This window comes from Ambystoma mexicanum, chromosome 5q (assembly GCF_040938575.1).
Source record: "Ambystoma mexicanum isolate Mex_15411 chromosome 5q, UKY_AmexF1_1, whole genome shotgun sequence".
NCBI classification, from domain to species: domain Eukaryota; kingdom Metazoa; phylum Chordata; class Amphibia; order Caudata; family Ambystomatidae; genus Ambystoma; species Ambystoma mexicanum.
The window spans coordinates 913314235-913327960 of NC_090933.1; the positions used below are offsets into that span (position 1 = coordinate 913314235).

General features: G+C 50.2%; 1 protein-coding gene across 1 annotated transcript in view; it reads right to left on the reverse strand.

Moving 5' to 3' along the window:
• The window catches only part of STK3 (serine/threonine kinase 3), a 1834661-nt gene that overhangs the window by 1542128 nt on the left and 278807 nt on the right, over positions 1–13726 (reverse strand). The gene's annotated exons all lie outside the window — the stretch shown is intronic.

Genomic DNA, 13726 nt, shown 5'->3' on the forward strand with positions numbered 1-13726 from the left:
CCTCCGTTGCAGTACATCATTCGCTGCCAAGTTAGGGTGCTCCTCAGCCCCCCCTAAAAAGCAGCCTATGAATTTGTATTTTTTGTTGTTTACCCAACTTCGCTTGGTGCAGATGGCCACATTAGTGTGGCAATCTGCCCCCAGGGTGCCCAAACCCTACTGCCCCATCTATTGGGCGTCCTGCCCCACCTTTTGTGGTGGCCCCCCCCACCCCAAATGGCTGGGGGGGACACCTCATGCTGCCCTCCCTGAGCCTCCTAGGAAGGGCTGCATGATGTGCCCCCCCTCCGTTCGGTGTGGGATAGGAGAGGGCCGCCACAAATGGTGGGACAGGCCCCCCAGTGGGTGGGGCAGTAAGGTTTGTGCACCCCGGGGCCAGATTGGCACACCAATGTGCCCCTCTGCACCAGGGCAAGTTTTGTAAACAAAGAAAAAATGGAAAATGGTGGAACGCTTTTTAGGGGGGGCTGTGGGGCACCCCAAAGGGTCTGGGAAGTTTCTAATGGGATGGGGCATTGCCCCCTCCCCCCAACCGCAATGGAGTGGGTGCCATGTCATGCAGCCCTCCCTGGGACCAGATATCTGCTCCTAGGAACGGACGTCTGAGCCCAGGGAGGAGTGCAGGACAGCCCCCGCCCATTATCTGCCCCTGGGGAGGGCTACATGAGATGGCCCGCCCCGCCTATTTGGCCATGTGTGGGTTCCCACGGGTGTCCTCTTTTGTAAAATGTATGGGGTTCCCTGTTTTCCTTGCTGGCTTCGACGCCCTAGGCCCAAATCTGTAGGTTGCCCACATGAACAAAATGGGCAGCGGCGAAAGGCTTGGGGTGACCAGTGGGTTACCCTTTTCCTTTTGCGCCCCCGGTAGGCGCACCCACACATGTGTGTACCGTTTTCATCGGGACACCTGTGGGAACGCGAGAAGGTAGGCCATGTGGTGTTGGTGGTGTGTTTCGATGGGTGAGCCGAGCAAAATGTGCAGAAAATGTGTTTATTTTCCCACATTTCGGACTTTGCAGGGGTGTCTGGGTAATACATTCTGGGGAGATTTGCACAAATCATACCTCTGCGGATTCCCACTGGTGTCTCCTTTTCGGAAATGCATGGGGTTCCCTGTTTTTCTTGATGGATTCAACACCCCAGGCCTAAATCTGTAGGTTGGCTCCCCAAACCCTTTGGGGGGGATAGCAGTGGTTTAGCCCTATTCCTTCGGGCCCAGGTAGGTGCACCCACACATGTGAGGTACCGTTTTCATCGGGACACCTGTGGGAACGCGGGACGGTAGGCCATGTGTTGTTGGGGGCGTGTTTCGATGGGTGCACCGAGCGAAATGTGCGGAAAAAGCGTTTTCTTCCCCACATTTCGGACTTTGCAGGGCTGTCTGGGTAATACATTCTGGGGCGATGTGCGCAAATCATACCTTTGCGGATTCCCACGGGTGTCCTCTTTTCGGAAATCCATGGGGTTCCCTGTTTTCCTTGGTGGCTTGGACACCCGAGGCCCATATCTGTATGTTGTGCCGGTCGTCAGAATGTCTGAGATTCCGCTCTGAAAACAGACTTGGGGTTACTTGTGTTTTAGGCTTTCCCTTTGGCAGCCAGGTAGGTGCACCCACACATGTGAGGTACCGTTTTCATCGGGACACCTGTGGGAACGCGGGACGGTAGGCCATGTGTTCTGTTTGTATGGTTTTCATAATGTTTTGACCCATTTGCTGGTGCCCTTTGTCTCACAACCCTTTCATTTCCCAAATGTGACCTACATTTAGTCGCTGCTTTAGCCACCATACACTTTTGTAACCTGCACACGTCACCTACCCTTGAAAAGGTCTGCCTGTGCTCTTTCAAAAAATGTATGCTTGCCGTTCCTCACCACATTGGTTTTCCCGATTTACACATGCTAAGTGCGTCTGGTCAGGCCGTGAGCGTAAAACTCCCGTGTACCATGGCTCAGTGTTTGGCTTGTGGTATTGCTTGTTTTGTAAAACACTACAAGAGTCGGGGGAATGTAGCGGAGCATTGCTTTTCTCAAAATTCATAGAAGCCATTGCCGTACCAAGCCAACCATGTCCAACGCATACCTTTTTTTTCGGTCATTTTCCCGCTTTTCCCCCAATCGATGGCAGTTTTCCCCTACCTAGTTGTTGCCTGAGCTACGCAAATCACCCCTTCCTAAACTTGGAATTTTGTCTACTTTTCAGAAATATATGCCTTTCTGTCCTCCAATTCGGCTTTCCTGCCCTTTTCTTCCATTCCGTCCATGCATGTCCAATTGGCAAAAATGGCCAAAATCGTCTACCTCTCACTAAACGGTTGATAACCACATCAAAATATTTTTTTTTCCATTTCCACTCAACCTGTTCTTGAAAGCCAGGAAATTGGGGAACTCAGCACAGCAAACCATTTGTTCCTAGCTCTTGCAAGGAAAAAACCACAGGCTTCTTTGTACATCATTTTATTGGCATTTTTTGAAAAAACCCAATATTTTCGCCCTTTTTGCTTATTTTCTCTCACCCCCCTACAGCAACCTGGGATTCCTGCGTGGCTTTACGACCGCCTACATGTGGGGAAAAAAGGGAGCCAAATTTGGCCGAGATATCTCATGTAACAAAAAAGTTCCAAGCCATTGAATGGCCACATACCGAAATCACCAAAAAAGGCCCTGGCACTGGGGAGAAATACCCATGGCACTTAAAGGGTTAAGCATTTTTACCACATTTAGTGTTTTTGCTCAGCCAATTTCAAAGTAATGCTGACAGTTGAAAAGTCAATTCTGTTTTTCACTTGTGTTTAAAGGGGGAAGGTGGGAGTGATATTCTGTTTGATCTGTGTTATTCTTGAGTACCTGCTCTCTCCTCAGGTCTTTTTAAATTGCCTATTGGTGGGTTGAGGGGTGTTGCAGGGGGGACCCCTAACCATAGTGCTATCTGTTCCAAACCAACCCAAAAGTATTCTTTTCTTTGCTGCATTCTTTTTTTGTGTTCATTACTTGATTCCCAGTGCATTAAAGATATTATTCAGTGTTTTATCAACCCATTGGTGATTGTTTTTACCTATTAAAATATATTGGGGTTTAAATTCTAAAATAAATAAATAAATCTTTACCTTTGCAAACTAGCCTGATTCCTGGTTCATTGTGATCGGGGGGTCTCAGGAGAAGGTTGTGATATGGGTGGTATATCATTCAGAATATTGAACTTATAGATTAAAATTAATAAGGGTTTCATTTGCGCACCACATGCTGGGCGAGACTTGGGTGTGTGCCGGATTCAAATCACTTACACTCTCCATGATCTCTGATAGTTTTCTGCCAACATTACAATGACAATCCCTTCTGGATGCTTTTCATGACAACTAAATGCACATGTGATGTCATCAGTGATGTCATCAATGACATTTTGTGATGTCATGGGTGTTAGTACTTGCAGTGCACAGTGGTAGCGCAAGTTATGGTTGTGTATCGTACCATAACTTTCGAATTTCTGGGGTTTTGAGGTTTTACCTGTAACCATAACGTCCCCGTAGCAACGTTTTTCCATTGAATTTCATAGATCTTTTTTAGTGGTGCAACTTAACCATACCGTTCCTTTAACAACGTTTTTTGTTAGTGAATATATGGGATACATTACTCACCGTAATCATATTTTTGATGCTTGTATCTGCTTAAATTCACATGCTGTGCATAGGCCGACATCTAGTGGAAGCTGCAGAGTATTCCAGTTGTTTTTGAAACGGGAAGTCGACAGGGCGTGCCAGTAATACTATCCTTAGTGTGACGTCCACTGTACCCATGATCCCTCACGCGTGTAGGTCCCTCAGATTGTTATTTTTCCTACATGGGGTAGCATGAGGTGTAGCGGGAGTACAGTTGTATCCAAGCAGATACTTATCAGTCAAGCTCATAGGCATCCATGCGCCTTCTCTCCGAGGGGAGGAAGGGTGGGTCGCATGTGAATCTAAGCAGATACAAACATCAGAAATATTATTACGGTGAGTAATGTATCCATTCTGAGGCTTGTGGAATCTGCTTAGATCACATGCTGTGCACAGATTAGCGAGCAGTGGAAGAAGGAGGTGAGATGTGGGAAGGTTCATTAGCGAATAATTGTCTTAGAACCGCTTATCCCACTTGTGTATCTGTCTTGGAATGGGTGTCAATGCAGTAGTGCCGAGTGAAAATATGTACAGAGCTCCATGTAGCTGTCTTGCAAAAACTGTCTAAGGGGACATTTGCAATGAAAGCCAGAGTGGCTCCAGTACCTCTTGTGGAGTGAGCCCTGGGGCATAAAAGGCAGTGTTTTATCGGATAGGAAATAGCACAGTTGGATACATCCTACTAGCCGCCTAGAGATGGCATTCTTAGAGATGCGGTCACCTTCTCTGCTGGTGCTATGGAGACAAACAATTGATCTGTTTTTCTTAACGGTCTGGTCTTGTCTACGCAGTAGAGGACTGCCGTCCTCACAACTAGTGTGTGGAGTTTTACCTCAGCTGAGCTGTTGGGTTCCTGGAAGAAAGCCAGTAGTTCAATTGACTGGTTTACATGAAATTTGGAGATGAATTTAGGAGCGAACCTAGGATGAGTACGTAAAACCAGCTTGTCTTTGTGTACAACAAAGAAAGGATCCTGGACTGACAATGCTTGGATTTCACTAACCCTTCTTATGGAAGTGATAACCAATAAGAAGGCAGTCTTACAAGTCAGGTGTTTGAGACAAACTTGTGCATCGGCTCAAAAGGGGGTCCCATGAGCTTAGCAAGTACCACACTGAGGTCCCATCCTGGTGGTGGGTTAGAAATTGGAGGGTGTAGCCTTTTTACCCCCTCCATAAAAGCTTTGATAACTGGTACTTTCCACCATGAGATCTTGTTATGAGAGGTCGTATAGGCTGATAAGGACGCCAGGTGGACTTTTAGGGAGTTAAACACTAACCCTGCATCTAGCAAATGGAGAAAATAAGTTAGAATGTGCAATGGAGTATATTCTATGGGATTGACCTCTTTAGTTTGGCACCAAATTACGGATTTTCTCCATTTGTCAAATTAACAGTGTCTAGTGTTTGGTTTTCTTGATTCTTTCAAGATATCCATGCATCTCTGTGGCAGGTTGAGATGGCCGAGCTCTATGACCTCAGGAGCCATGCTGCCAAGTTCATTGAGTGTGGCTGCGGGTGCCCTGTTAATCCCTCGTGCTGGGTGAGTAGGTTGTACTGACACAGGAGTTTGATGGGATCACACATCGCCAGTTTGCGCAGATGTGGATACCATGGTTGTCTTGCCCAAATAGGAGCAACTAGGATATTCGTCATCGGTTCCTTGTGGATTTTGTTCACCACCTTCCTCATGGGAGGTGTTGGAGGAAAAGCGTAAGCAAATTTCCCTAACCAGTTCATCCATAGAGTGTTCCCCTTGCAGCCTGGCTGGGGGAACCTGGACGCGAAGTCCGGGCATTGACTGTTTTCACTGGTGACGAATAAGTCTATAGTTGGGGAACCCCATTGAGAGAAGAGGTGTTATACGACCCCTTCGTGTAGACGCCACTCGTGTTCCTCTGGTAGGGGATCTCTGCTCAATGAGTCTGCCAGAGCGTTGTGTTCCCCTGGAACATGCTGTGATGAAAGGAACATTCTCTGAGTGCTCATCTCCAGATTTGCTGTGCAAGTTTGGACAGATTTGGAGAACGTGCACCCCCTTGTTTGCTGATATAAAACGTGGGTGTAGTGCTGTCTGTTAGGATCTGCACAGATATGTTTGTTAAATGGGGTTCCAATGCCCAAAGTGCTTCGAATACTGCTAGAAGTTCCAGCACATTGATGTGGTTCTGAGCTACAGACCCTGAGCTGTGTGGTGAAGGTAGTGAGCCCCCCACCCTGCCAGTCATGCGTCTGTCGTGACAACTGCCTGTACCTCTGGATCGTAAAGAGATTTCCCTTTCATTAGATTCTCTTGTCCACCAGCGAAGATTTTGTACAAGTGTTGGCAAAACAACCACTAGATCGTACCACTGACCACTTGCTTGAGACCACTGTTTCGCCAACCACTCCTGCATGGGTCGCATGTACAGGTGCGCGTGAGGAACCAGGTAAATGCAAGATGCCATCATGCCTATTAAATGCACAGCTTTGCGCACCCTTATCTGGCGGCCGGCCCGATAATGAGGTATTTGCATTAACATATTTTGTACTCTTTCCTCTGATGGAAAGACGAACCCCTCCTTTGTCTTTAAAAAAGCTCCTTGGAACTGTTTTTAAGTGCTTGGCACTAGGCTTGACTTTTTCTTGTTGATGGAGAAGCCCAATAGAAAGAAGAGGTTGATTGTTCTCTGAATGTTTTGTCTGCAGATCAGGGGTGATTCCCCTGTTATGAGCCAGTCGTCCAGGTAAGAGCACACTGGGATTGCCTCCCTGCGCAGTTGCGTTGCCACCACTGCCAGTACCTTTGTGAATACCCTTGGAGCCAAGGCTATTCCAAAGGGCAGCACCTTGAATTGGTAGTGCTTGTTCGCTATCTTGAAACACAAGAATCTTCTGTGCGCTAGGAACATTGAAATATGAAAATAGACATCTTTCATATCCAGTGTTGCCATGTAATCCCCCTTTTTTAGAAGAGGGATTAGCTCTTGTAACGTAGTCATGCAGAACTTTTTTGGATTGACATACTGGTTTGCAGGGCGCATATCTAATACTGGACGCATCGTTAGATCTTTCTTTGGCACAAGGAAGTAAGTTGAATAAATACCCCTGTTTACCTGGTTGGCTGGGACCAATTCTATGGCGTCCTTTAATAGAAATGATAAGTTACTCACCGTAGTGACTAACTTACTCTTAGTCCATAGTCCCCTTTCCTCCATACTGTATGGGCGTCCCTTCCAAGGGACGAGAGACAGAACCTTTTTCACCAGAAAAACCTTCTTCCCCTTTAATTTTAGAGGTGCACAGGGGCGCGACACAGGGAACATGCACTGCCCTGACTCCGCCCTCCGGCGCCACACCTCAGTCCCCATTGACGCATCGGCAATAGATTTAACATTGTATAATTACACCTGTATTATTAGGGGGGAGTTTGTGGGACGTATGGAGGAAAGTAGACTATGGACTAAGAGTACGTTAGTCACTAAGGTGAGTAACTTCTAATTAATCTTACGTCCTGTCCCCTTTCCTCCATACTGTATGGGCGATTACAACTGATTGTAGCCCCAAGGTGGAGAGGAGACCCTCCTTAAGCAAGTAGGTTTCTGAGAACCGCCTGTCCGAAAGCCGTATCAGATCTAGAGCCGGCATCCAAACAGTAATGCTTGCAGAAAGCTGAGGGAGAGGCCCAAGTGGCCGCCCTGCTTATGACTTCTCAAGGGACATGGTGCTGGAATGTGTTGGCTGTTGCCTTGGCCCTGACTGCGTGGGCATGCATGTTGGCCGGGAGCGGCTTGTGCTGGCCTTTATACGCTTCTTTGATGGCGGAGACCATCCAGCGGGATATGGAAGCCTTAGAGGCCCGATAGCCTGGCCTCAAGCCGGAGAAAGTGACTAACAGGGCATCTGACTTGCGGAAACCCTTGGTCCTGTCCAAGTAGAATTTTAGGGCACGCCTGACATCCAGGCACTGCAGCACTCTCTGTGCTTTGTCCTTGGGATCGGCAAAGAACATAGGAAGGACTATTTCCTCGTTCAAGTGAAATGCAGATGGAACCTTGGGCAGAAATGCCAGGTGCGTCCGCATGACTACCTTGTCCCTGTGAAAGGTGGTATATGGTTCAGAGGCGACAAGCGCCTGAATCTCGCTGACTCTGCGAGCCGAGGTAAGACCACGCCTTAAAGCGTGATTGGCATTGGGTGGGGAGTTCCGGGAGGAAGTCCACAATTTCCCGCCATAACCGTTGGTTGGCGGCAGCCAGCATGTCGTCTGCGTTGGCTTGACGCAGGTGCAAGGAGGCGTTGGAGTAGATCTTGTTGCTGTATGCCTCCAAGATCTTATCCTCCTTGCCTAGCAGCGCCACAGAGGAGGAGGCTGAGGACGACTGAGGCTTGGAGTATAGTGATGCCGCAGCGATCACCGAGGAGTGTGGCTGAGGATGGGTTGAGATCAAGAGTGTATCCTCCTCCATCTGCATGTACTTGGCGTCCAGGCGTTGAATGACCGGCTGGACCGAGTGGGGCTTAAGCCAACCCTTCTTGGCCAGGGAGACTACATCAGTTTGCAGTGGAATCCCTGTGTTGGCAGAGGGGTGTCTTGTGAGAACTTCAGCCAGAACCCCCTCTGCCGGCTGTTCGACCTCAGGTTGGGGAAGGCCCAGGTACTAAGCCAGGCCCTCTGTTACGCTCACCTGGTATCCACGGGGACGCCACCCAGCCCTGGTTGGATGATTTGCACTCTCGAAGCCTCTCCCGGTCACTTGGAAAGGCCTCTGGTTAAAGATTGGTCTGCAATATAGGAGAGCTGGATTCAAGACCAGATTGTCTTTATGTTTTCCAACCTCCCTTGGCCTCAACTCCTTCCTCCCCCTTAGGCCCTCTCCTCACCTTAATATTGTAAAAGGTGGATTCTCCGTCCTGCTCCTCGTGGCAGGGGCGCGTAGATGTGGGGGGCGAGCAGCGACCAAGTTACTTCACTGGTGCAAGACCCCCCTTTGGGAATCCAGGCCTGCTGCGACTCTGTAGGTTTGCTGCTTTACAGGCTTTATATGCAGTTCTTATGTTCCTCTTAGTTCGAATAATAATGTCTTGCTTCTTTCCTTTTAGGTATGGAAAGGTATTTTTGTGTTGTCATGCAGTTTGAAGATGAGCATGGGCCGGTAGGCGAAAAAGCATTGTGTGCGATGCTGTCCAGTGAGTACTGCGCAATGCTGAACAGGAGAGGACTACCCAGGTAAGAATTGTGTGGCTTTCTTCATTCGGGAGGAAACGTGAGTAAACGCTTACTAATGCTGTCTTTCTTTCTCCTCTTTCCAGGTTATGGTATTCCAGGATGCATGCAGTGCCGGATGATGGAGTTCGTACCTTCAGGTGATTGGAAATGAAGTCGGCGATGGATTGAAGACAGGATACTGTTCCAGGTAAGTTTCGTAGTGTTCTTTCTCTCTCTGCAGGATCTTGGTTTCAGGTAAGTTACTTGCCTGAGACCACTGTTTCGCCAACCATTCCTGCATGGGTCGCATGCGCAGGCGCGCCTTGGGAACCAGGTAAACCATCATGCCTAGCAAACACATTGCTTTGCGCACCCTTATCTGGCGACCTGGCTGATATTGAGGAATTTGCAGTAGGATATTCCGAATTATTTCCTCTGATGGAAAGGCCAACCCCTCTTGCGTGTTTAGGACAGCTCCTAGGAACTGTTTGGAGGTGCTTGGCATCAGGCTTGACTTCTTCTCGTTGACAGAGAACCCCAATTCGAAGAGGAGGTTGATCGTTGTTTGGATGTTGGCACTGCAAATTACTGGGGGTTTCCCCCGTGATGAGCCAGTCGTCCAGGTAAGGGTACACTGGGATTGCCTCCCTGCGTAGGTGTGCCGCCGCCACCACCGCCAGTACCTTGGTGAATACCCTTGGTGCCGAGGATATACCGAAGGGCAGCACCTTGAACTGGTAGTGCCGACTGTCCACCTTGAAGCGCAAGAATCTTCTGTGCGCTGGAAAAATGGAAATATGAAAATAGGCATCTTTCATGTCCAATGTTGCCATGTAATCTCCCTTTTTTAGGAGGGGGATTACCTCTTGGAGCGTAGTCATGCGTAATTTTTGGGGCTTGACATACTTGATTGCAGGGCGTAAGTCTAATACTGGATGCATTGTCAAATCTTTTTTTGGCACAAGGAAGTAAGTTGAATATGTCTTCGAGGAGGATCTTCTGGTGGTCCAGGGAGTGTATTTTTTGTCGTTGAGGGTGGTTGCGGGGGCGTTCCAGCAGTTCGATGCAGTATCCCACGGACACTGTCGACAGCACCCATCTGTTGAGGTGATCCCTTCCCATGCTTGGGTGAAGTTTGAGATGCGCCCCCATACTGGGGATGCATGGGAAGGGACCATGAGCGGAGCGTCACTGTTTGCTGGGAGGCGTACCGCCTCTGCCCAGGCTGCCTCGCCCTTTACCGCAGCCCCTCTTGTTACCTCTACCGTAACTCTGGGTATCTTGTTGGTTGTTACCCCATTGGTTGTTACCCCACGATGTACCTTGCCCCTGTGAGTAATTGGAACCCCTCTGGGAATTTTGTCTGTGTGAGCGACGAAAATTATTATTAGTCCCTCTTTGGTTCATGGGTTTGTTAGTCAATTGTCCCAGGGACTTTAGGGTATCGTATTCATCCTTGGCAGTTTTGAGTGCCTCCTCTACTGCTTTGCCAAACAAGACATTCGGTTCCACCGGCATACCGATAAGAGTGGCCTGGGTCTCAGGTTTAAACCCCGACTGTCTGAGCCAAGAGTGTCTCTTGATGACAGTGCTCTCTGCGATGAGCCAGCCTGCATTATCTGCGGCGTCAAAGGTCGTCTTTAGAATGCAGCCAGACACTGATCTACCCTCCGACGCAATCTGGGCTAACTGGCCCTTTAGTGGTTCAGGTGCGGAGGCGGTGGCAATTATAGCTTGCCAGCAGAGTGGTGGTATTGGCGATTCTTGCCTGGTAAGCGGAAGTGGAGGCCACTTTTCTACCTAGCCCATATATCCCCTACCTAGCCCATATATCCTCTTGCTCTCCTTGTCTGGGGGAGCTTCAGATGATGATAGAGGTGTACCCGCTCTTTTCCTGGTGGTAGTTACTACCAACGAGTCGTGCTTAAGTTGGCCCCGTATATAAAGTGGGTCTGATTGGGCGGCCCTGAACAATTTTTCAATTCTGGGGTTGGCAGCCCTAGTGAGATTAGGGGTGAGGAGGGAAGGGTCAATTCTGTTTTGGATGGATTTAAGAATTGGTAGGGCTTGGGCAATGGGTTTCTTATTCCCCCATAATCTCTTCCTGAGCCCCGTGAGTGTCTATGTCAAAGTGCTCTGCAGCTCTAGCTAAGACCTCATTCAGTAGAGGCTGATCATCCACAGGTGAGTCAGTGACCGGTGATTCTTTGTTAACAGGTGAGTCTAGATTATAGACCTCTGCCTCGTCTTCCTCCTCCTCATCCTGGTCCTCGTCTCCGTAATAATCGACCCCCGCTTGGTCGTCCAGCATTTGTATGTCTGGGTCTTCAGCATACTGGTGGTAAGGTAAAATAGAGAAAGGGTCTGAAATGAGGCCTTGAGCTGGAGTATCATTACGAGTTCTCTTACTAGGAGGCTGAGGGTCTTTGGATCCTGAAGGAGTAGAGTTGTCAGGGGTACTCTGACAGCTCAGAAAATAATCTGGATTTTTTTCATAGAAATTGGCTAAAGAAGACATTCTTCTCATCACCCTGTCGATGTCGTCAGAGTTCCATTCCCTGGAACTGGGGATGACCACCTCCTGCTGAGGTCCCTCCCACTGTATAGTGGGAGGGATAACTTTAGGCTTACAGACAGGGTCAGGGGTCTTCGATTTATCCTTATCTGAGGACCTATGTTTGTCTTTCTGGACCTGGGTTGCAGATGTCACCTCTGCAGACTTTTTCTGCTATTTGTCCCCTTTACCATGGGTAGAGGAGTGTTTCCCTGATGGTTTCACTCTTTCAGAATCTTTCGACGCCTGGTGCCGAGATTCGGGGGTGTGTAGGCTAGGTGCCGTGTTTTTATAGAGTGTGTCGTACCCTCCAAACTCTAGCGCTGCAGGAGCCAGGCCTGCAAGTTCAGCGACTCTGGGTTGTGATGAAGAATGGCGCCTCCTTCTCTGGAGAGAAGATCCGCGTCCGACGGCAGCTTGATTGGTGTGGACGCTGACAAGTCCAGAAGGTCCGGGAACCAGATCTCTCTCGGCCACGCCGGTGCGACGAGGATCATCCTGCACCGGGACCTCTTGAGCTGGTTGATGAGCCGGAGCAGCAACGGCAAAGGGGGGAACGCATAAAGAAATAGGCCGTCCCAGGGGAACGAGAAAGCATCGCCCATGCTCCTCGGCTGGGGGAACCTGCTGGCGAACCTCCGGCATTTGAAGTTCGTCGCCGTCGCAAAGAGATCGATCTGGGGTTTGCCCCATCGTCGGAAGAGTCGATCCACTTTATCCTGGCGTAGTTCCCACTCGTGGCACGTGCACAGCTCTCTGCTGAGTGAGTCGGCGATGGTGTTTTTTATTCCTGCCAGATGAAAAGGCACCAGAAACATCCCTTGGGCGACGGCCCAATGCCACAGATCCTGGGCTTCCTTGGATAGGGCAGGGGATCTGGTTCTGCCCTGCTTCCGTATGTAGAACATTGTGGTGGTGTTGTCAGTGAAGATCCTCACCACCTTGCCCTTGAGGGACGGAAGAAAAGACCTGAGGGCCCAGAACACTGCGCGGAGCTCCAAGATGTTGATGTGGAGTGACTTCTCCGGGAGCCAAAGGCCTCTCGCGTGAAGATCTCCGGAGTGCGCTCCCCAACCTTCCAGGGAGGCATCCGTCGTCACCGTCACCTGGTGAGCTGGGGTCTGAAAGTCTGTGCCCGCCGACAGATGAGAGCGGGTACCCCACCACCGGATCGCCTGACGGAACGTCTCGTTGAGTGGGATCCTGTCCTCGAAGCTGCCCGTCGACTGGACCCAGCGGGCGTTGAGGAACTCTTATAAGGGGCGCATCCGAAGTCTGCAAAGGCGCACCAGATGAATGCAGGAGGACATCATCCCGAGGAAGGACTTGATAGATCTTACCCTGGCCATGTCCGTGGCTAGCAGACGCTGCTCCTTGCCCAGGATGGTCCTGGTCCTTTCCTCCGACGGAGAGGCCAGCCGCGCCACTGTGTCGAGCTTGGCTCCCAGAAACAGGGCGACTTGCGACGGGACCAGGTGGGATTTTGGAAAATTGATGGAGGACCCCAGGTCCGTGAGCAGCTGGACGGTCTTCGCAGTATGCTCCACGGCAAGCTCCCTTGTCTTTGCCCTGAGGAGCCAGTCGTCCAGGTAGGGGTAGACGTGGATCCCCTGTAGGCGCAGCCGCGCCGCCACCGGTGCGAGGCACTTGGTGAACACCCTGGGTGCAGACTTCAATCCGAATGGGAGGGCCTTGAACTGGTAGTGCCGCCCTTGGACCATGAACCTGAGGAACTTTCGGTGTCTTTTTAGAATGGGGATGTGGAAGTACGCATCCTCCAAGTCCAACGACGACAGGAAATTGCCCTCCTCCAGCTGTCCCAGCACGTGCTGGAGGGTGACCATCCGGAACTTCTGTGTCTTGATGTACTTGTTCAGTCGTCGGAGGTCCAGGATGGGACGCCATCCTCCTGTCTTCTTTACGAGGAAGTACCTTGAGTAAACTCTGGAGCCCCGAAGCCTCTTTGGGACGAGCTCGATGGCACCTTTCTTGAGCATCGTCCTTACTTCCAACAGTAGTTGAGGGACGTGATTTTCCTTCCTGGCCACGGGTGGAACTCGAGGGCACTTCTTCTGGAACTCAAGGGCGTGCCCTTGGGCCAGGGCGTCCAGCACCCAACGGTCGGTGGAGATGGACTCCCACACGCTGACGAACCTCATCAGCCAGCCTCCCACCGGGGTACTTCGGCAAGGGCCCGACCCCACGGTCGGTTCAATCTTGTTTGGAGGCCGCCTTGCCTCCTTGACCTCCCTGTCAACGACGACGGGCACCACCTGACTTGCCGCTTCCCCTGTAGGCCTCCTGAGACGAAGATCTTGCCGATTGGCGGTAC